Below are 7531 nucleotides of genomic sequence, written 5' to 3' on the forward strand. Positions count from 1 at the left end.
TGCAAGCAGGCAGAAAGAAAATTCAAGTATCTAAGGAGCCACAGTCAGAATAATGTAAGATCCAGCAGCCACTATTATAAAGGAGCAGAAAGCTTACAATACTTTATTCTAGAAGGGGAAAAAATGTAAAGCTACAACTAAGAATAACTTACTGAGCAAAACTGAACATAGTACTGGGGGCAGGGGTAGGGGAGGGTTAATAAAATAAAAGTCTCGCAAGCAAAAATTACTAGGGGGGAAAAACAGAGAAAGACCAGACAGAGTTGAGTAGAGAATTTGAAATACAAATACAGGCATTAAGAGAAGCATAAAAAAAAATAAACAAGAGTAAGTAATCATATGGGATGGAACAAGAATAAAAATTTTTGAATTCTAATATGGGGAAATGATTGGAGCACTAGGTGGCATGGTAGAGTGCTGGGCCTGAAGTCAGGGAGATTCATCTTCCTGAGTTCAAATCTGACCTCAGACACTAACTAGCTATGTGACTCAGCACAAGTCATTTAACCCTGTTTACCTGAGCTCCTCATCTGTGAAAATTAATAAATAATTTTTAAAAGAGCTGGAGAAGGAAATGACAAAGCAATCCAGTATCTTGCCAAGAAAACCCCGAATGGGGTCATAAAGAGTCAGAGACTACTTTCAGTAGTTTTCAAACTGAAATGGCAATGAATGGGGAACCTGCATCCCTTCCAAACTCTATTATCATTGAAGGTCATTGAGAGAATATAATTAGACAGACATCCTGGAAGTGTTTTATAATGTTTTGATTATCTTAAAAGAAGAATGGAAAATGGAGAGCAAGAGTAAAACGCTAAGAGGAGGGAGAGAAAGAATGGGGAAATTATGTTGCACAAATGGCGTGCACAAGTAGAAGTCTGTACAAACAAGGAGGAAGGGGTGGGAGGAGAAGGTGACACGAGCTTTACTGACATCTGGACTGGCAAAACAAAGGGAAAATACCCATAAATATACACACAGGTGGCTACAAAAATACATTTTAACCAATAGGGAAATAGGAGGGGAAAGGAAGAGGGAAAATGTGAGAGTAAAAGGGGAGGTATATTAAGGAATAGATTAATCTTAAGAAAAACAAACTATTAAAGAATGGATAGGAAACAAAAAGAAAACAAAGTATAAGGGAATAAGATGTAAAGAAATACACAACTAATAATCATTACTGTGAATGTGAATAGGACAAACTCACCCATAAAATGGAAGAGGACAATAAAAAGAAACAGAAAACAGAATCCAACAATTTTCTATTTATAAGAAACATTTGAAATGAAACAAAGCACACAGATTTAAAATAAGAAACTGGAGCAAAATCTATTATGCTTCAGCCAAAGTAGGGGTAGCAATGTTCTCAGACAAAGCAACAGCAAAAATAAACCTAGTTAAAAGAGATAAACAGGGAAATTATATTTTACTCAAAGGTACCATAGACAATGAATTAATAGCGATAATAAACCGATTTAGTATCTAAATTCTCAAAAAGAAAAGTTAAATGCATTACAGGAAGAAATAGACAGTAAAACTATCATAGTGGGAAACTTCAATTTGCCTCCTCATAAATCTTAATAAATCTAAATAAAAAGTAAATGAAGGGGGGGGGGTGACTAGGTGGCACAGTGGATAAAACTCCAGCCCTGGATTCAGGAGGACCCGAGTTCAAATCTGGCCTCAGACATTTGACACTTAACTAGCTGTGTGACCCTGGGCAAGTCACTTAACCCTTATTGCCCTGCAAAAAAAAAAAGTAAATGAAGGATATGAATAGAATTTTTTTTTTAAGTTACATGATAGACCTCTGGAGATTATTAAATGAGTTTATAAAGGAGTATTACATGTTTCTCAGCTGTTCTTGGCACTTTTACAGAAATTGATCATGTATTGGGAAACAAAAACTCACAAATGAATTAAAAAAGAAGAAACATGAAGCACATCTTTTACATAGGATAAAGCAATAAAAGTGATATTTAATAAAGGTCCTTTAAAACAAAGATTAAAAATAATTGGAAACTAAATAATGTCAAGCTAAAGAATCAGTGGGTCAAAGAACAAATTATAAAAACAATAATTTCATTAAAGATAATGAAAATGAAGGGACAACATATTCAATTGGGGGTGGGGGGTAACCAAAGAAGTACTTATGGAGAAATATATATCTCTAAACATTTTCATAAGCAAAAGAGACAAAGTAGATCAATGAATTAGAAATGCAACTTTAAAAAAAAACTAGAAAACTGACAATTTTTAAAGCCCATTTAAACACCAAAATTGTTGTTGTTAATTGTTTTTCAGTTGTGCCTGACTCCTTGTGACCCCATTTGGAGTTTTCTTGGCAAAGATACTGGAGTGGTTTGCCCTTTCCTTCTCCAGCTCATTTAACAGATGAGGAAACTCAAGCAAATAGGCTGAAGTGACTTGCCTAGGGTCCCACAGCTAGTAAGTGTCTGAGGTTGGATTTGAAATCAGAAAAAATTAATAAATAAACAAGAAGTTTTCTTAAAGTTGATAAAACATTAAGCTAGCTTGTTTTTTTGTTTGTTTGTTTTTTTAGTGAGGCAATTGGGGTTAAGTGACTTGCCCAGGTCACACGGCTAGTAAGTGTTAAGTGTCTGAGACCGGATTTGAACACAGATCCTCCTGACTCCAGGGGCGGTCGGTGCTCTATCCACTGCACCACCCAGCTGCCCCTAAGCTAGCTTGTTTTTAATAATCATCATCATCATAGCACTTACCATATGCCAGGCACTGTGCTAAGTACTTTATAATTATTATCTTGTTGGATCTTCACAACAACAACCCTGAGAGGTAAGTGCTATTATTATCCTCACTTTACAGATGAGGAAATTGAGGCAGACAAAGGTAAGTGACTTTCCCAGGGTCACAGGGCCAGTAAGTGTCCAAAGCTAAAGTTTAACTCAGGTCTTCCTGATTCCAGGCCCAGTGCTCTATATCACCTAAGCAAACCAAACCATGAGTATCAAAAATGCAAAAGGTAAATTCATAATCAATGAAGAGGAAATAAATGCTTATCAGAAACTATTTTGCCCAATTATAAACCAATAAAACTAATGATCTGATAACATGGATAATAATTATGTAAAAACATGAAATCCCTAGATTATCAGATCAGAACAGGAAATAAGGATTTCAATAATCTAATCTTTTAAAAAGAGGAAAGGGGGGCAGCTGGGTGGCACAGTGGATAAAGCACTGGCCCTGGATTCAGAAGGAGCTGAGTTCAAATCCAGCCTCAGACTTTCCACTTGGTAGCTGTGTGACCCTGGACAAGTCACTTAACCCTCATTGCCCTGCAAAAAAAAAAAAAAAAGAGGGGGTAGAAAGAAAGAAAAAGAAATTTAATAATTCATAAATGAAGTTCAATGAATTCTAATGCTACAGAAACCATTTGGTTAAAAAAATAAGTAAAGAAGGCAGTTTACCAAATTCCTTCTATGATATAAGTATGGCATCGATGCCTAAACCAGGAAAAGTCAAAACAGAGAAAGCAAAATATAAATTAATATCCCTAATGAATATTAAGCATAAAACATTAACAAGGAGACTAAAACAACCTGTCATAAAGATTATACACCACAACAAGGCTGACTTTATGCCAGGAATGCACAGCTGGTTCAGTATTAGGAAAACTATAAACATAAATGACCATATTAAGAACAAAAATCATATGATGATAACAATTAATGATAGAAAAGTTTTTAACAGAAACTCTACATTTTCCTGGTTTAAAAAAAAACACTAGACATTATAGTAATATGGTAAGTACTATCTATGTAAAACAAAGAACCAATAATCTGTAATGGTGATATAACCAGTGGTCTTTCCAATAAGATCAAGAGCTAAAATACAGATGGCCATTATCACCATAGTGTACTACAGATGCTAGCTATAACAAGTCAAGAAAGAGAAATTAAGGGAATAAATCAGAGAGAAAACAAAATTATCACGTTCTGCAGTTGACATGACTGTTTACTTAGGGAACACTAGAAAACCAGCTAAAAAACTAATTGAAAAATTAGCAATTTCAGCAAAGTTTCAAGATACAAAATAAACCCACGTAAATCACCAACATTTCTGTATATTACCAAAAATGTTTAAATCCAGCAGAAAGATATGGAAAGAGAAATTACTCTATAAAGTATAAAATGCTTGGGAATCTACTTGCCAAAAACACATACAGGAAGTATATGAACATAATTACAAAATACTTTTGGCACAATTAAAGACAGGTCTAAGCAACTGGAGAAATATTAATTATTCATGAATAGACTATAGAAATATAATTAAAGTGACAATACTGCCTAAATTAATTTACTCAGAGTCATTCCAATCAAAGTACCGTGATGTTAAAAATCTAAATTGTGGTCGCCTTAAATTAGAAGCTTTAGCACCAGTCCTTGGGCATTAAACATTTATTAAAGCATACAGATATTCCCACGGAGTTCAGAAAGTTAAGAAAAAAGCCTATTTAGCCTAGAGTTCCAGCCTGGTCTGGTTCTTCCTCAAGTCCTCTGCCATAAGCCTGCTTCAATCACAAACTCTCTCCAGCAAACTGATTGTGGGAGCTTTTTATAGTTCTGGAACAGAGGCGGTCCTTACACACTGCTTCAAGCTGATTGGTTGGCATCATCCAAATCCATTGGTTCTGAAGGTGTTCTCAAGTTGTGATTACAATCCAGTTAACTTGAAGTAGGCTAATCAGCAGTTAATCACTCTCACTTGATTCAATAAGTCTAGATTAATCTCCAGGTGGGTCTTTGAGTATCTGCTAAATCTCATTATTTCATCACAGTACCAAAAGATTACTTTGTAGAGCTAGGGAAAAAAATTTTTTAAAAATTCGTCTAGAGAAAAAAAAGATTAAGAATCTCAAGGGAATTACTGAAAAAGACTGAAAGGCAGTACCAGACCTCAAACTGTATAAGAAAGCAGTAATCATCAAAACAATATGGTGCTGGATAAGAAATCAAGAGGTTTCTCAGTGGAACAGATTGCATGCACAATATACCAAAGAAAATGAGCACAGTAGCCAAGTACAAACACCCCAACTTTTGAGGCAAGAATTCACTATTTAACAAAAACCTGTGGGGAAAAAAGGAAAATAGTCTAGCTGAAATAAATGCAGCTAAAATTAGAAAGAAGCAAGTAAATTGCAAGGTAAATGTTTACAGAAAGTTTCTCTAAGAAAGATCTCATTTCTAAGATAGGGAATTGGTCATTAGGGAACTCATTCAAATTTATAATAAGAGCCATTCCCTAGTTGAGAAATGACCAAAAGATATGAATAGGCAGTTTTCAGAGGAAGAAATTCAAACTACTAATAACAATATTAATATTCTCTAAAACCCCCTTTCCTCAGCCTCTCCCTGTTCCACACATGCTCGGCATAAGCTGCATCTCCAGGTATTTGAATCATACTTAGGCCACTTTTCCATTGTTTGGTCAAGCAGAGACTGAGACACTTCTGGAAGAACCATCATGATGGCTGCCCAAGGAGAACCCCAAGTACAGTTAAAACTTGTATTAGTTGGTGATGGAGGTACTGAAAAAACCACCTTTTAAAACATCACTTGACTGGTGAATTTAAGAAGAAGTATGTAGGTACCTTGGGCAGTTAGGCTCATCCTGTTGTGCTCTATACTAACAGTGGGCCTATTAAATTCAATGTATGGGATACAGCTGGCCAAGAGAAATTTGGTGGCCTGAGAGATGGTTATTACATCCAAGCTCAGTGTGCCATTATAATGTCTCCTGTTACATCAAGAGTTACTTACAAGAATGTACCTAACTGGCATAGAGATCTGGCATGAGCATGTGAAAATATTCCAAAGGTGTTGTGTGGCCCCAAAGTGGATATTAAGGGCAGAAAAGTCAAGGCGAATTCAATTGTCTTCCATAGGAAGAAGAATCTCCAGTACTATGCCATTTCAGCCAATGGTAAGTACCACTTGGAGAAGCCCTTCCTTTGGCTTGCAAGAGAACTTACTGGAGACCCTAATTTGAGGTTTGTTGCCATGCCTGCTCTTGCTCCTCCAGAGGCTGTCATGGACCCAGCACTGGCAGCACGGTACGAGCAGGACTTACAGATCGCTCAGACAACTACACTCCCCGATGAAGACGATGACCTGTAAGGGACTGAAGCTAGAGCCCAGCGTCAGAGGCCTAGTTTTATAGGCAACTGTCCTGTGATGTCAGTGGTGTTTGAATAGAACAGTAAGAGCAGGAATTTTGGGCATAGATGGTCAGTTCACTTTAAACATTTATAAGGCATTTACTTGCTAAGTTCTAGGGAGATGAAACATAGTATCTGGCTCTTTTAAGCTTATACATTAGTAGGGGGTATAAAATATACCCAATTCACGACAATAGAAGTTAGAAATGATGTATTGTTTAGGAGAGGTCAAAGAGAAGAATGTGACAGATTTAAGGAATGATGAATCCTTGATGTTATAGATTCATAGATTAAGAGCTAGGAGGGACAGGTCATTTCATCCAGTCTCCTCATTTACAGATGAGGGTACAGAGCCTTATCTCATATGACTTGTCAGATGTCGTAAAAGTCAAAAGTGGCTGAGCTGGTATTTAAGGTCTTCTGATTCCAAATCTAATACTCTTTTGCCAGTACCACTATACCTCTTATTGGGGTGGAGTAGGAGAAGGTTTCATGGAAGAAGAAATAACTGAGGTGCCTTGAAATAGTAGGATTTCAATTGGTAGAAATAGGAGAGGGAGTTCATTCCAGGCATAGAGAATAACATGGAAGTGAACAAAAGTGACAATAGACAGAAAGAGGTAGGAGAATGCCTAATTACTTCATTTGGCTGGAGTATAGAATGTGTAAAAGGGAATACCATGAAATATGGCTGGAGAGATAAGTTGACACAAGATTGTGGAGGGTCTTGAATGTCTAGCCAAGGAGTTTTTATTCAGTAGGTGTATCAATGAAGGTTTTTAATCACGGGAGTGGCATGAGCATTAGGAAGATTCCTTTGACATTAGTGTGAAGAATATAGTGGAGAGGAAAGAGACTGGAGGTAGGAAAGCCCATTAGAAGGCCATTGCAATAGACTAGAAGAGAGATAATAAGGACATAAGATAGAGTGGTGGTAGTAAAATGGAGAGAGATTTCAGAAGTGCCCCTCTGTCTTGACAAAGGGTGCCCTTGATCCTTTCTTTGCCTAACCTCTGTTGGACCCAGCTCCATCGATCATAACATCCCATATTCAATCTTGCTGTTTCTGATGACTCCTTCCCTTTTGCTCATAAACATGCCCTTTTCCTTAAGGGAAAAACAAACCTCCCCTCACCCAACCACCTGTTCAGGCTAGCATTCTATCTTCCTGCGCTCTTTCACTGTCACACTTCTAGAAAGAGAACTTTATACTAGAGGCTTCCATTTTCTTATTACCCACCGGTCCCTTAACTGCTTGCAGCCTGGCTTTCTGCTTCGTGACTCAACTGAAACTGCTCATTCCAAGGTCAGCAATGAGGGTCCTCCTAA

The 7531-nt window shown here is 37.0% G+C and overlaps 1 pseudogene; it reads left to right on the top strand.

Moving 5' to 3' along the window:
* The first annotated feature begins 5511 nt into the window (after positions 1-5511).
* LOC122743154 lies at positions 5512-6161 on the top strand (annotated as a pseudogene).
* The last annotated feature ends 1370 nt before the right edge of the window (positions 6162-7531 follow it).

This window comes from Dromiciops gliroides, chromosome 2 (genome assembly GCF_019393635.1).
Source record: "Dromiciops gliroides isolate mDroGli1 chromosome 2, mDroGli1.pri, whole genome shotgun sequence".
Taxonomy (NCBI): Eukaryota; Metazoa; Chordata; class Mammalia; order Microbiotheria; family Microbiotheriidae; genus Dromiciops; species Dromiciops gliroides.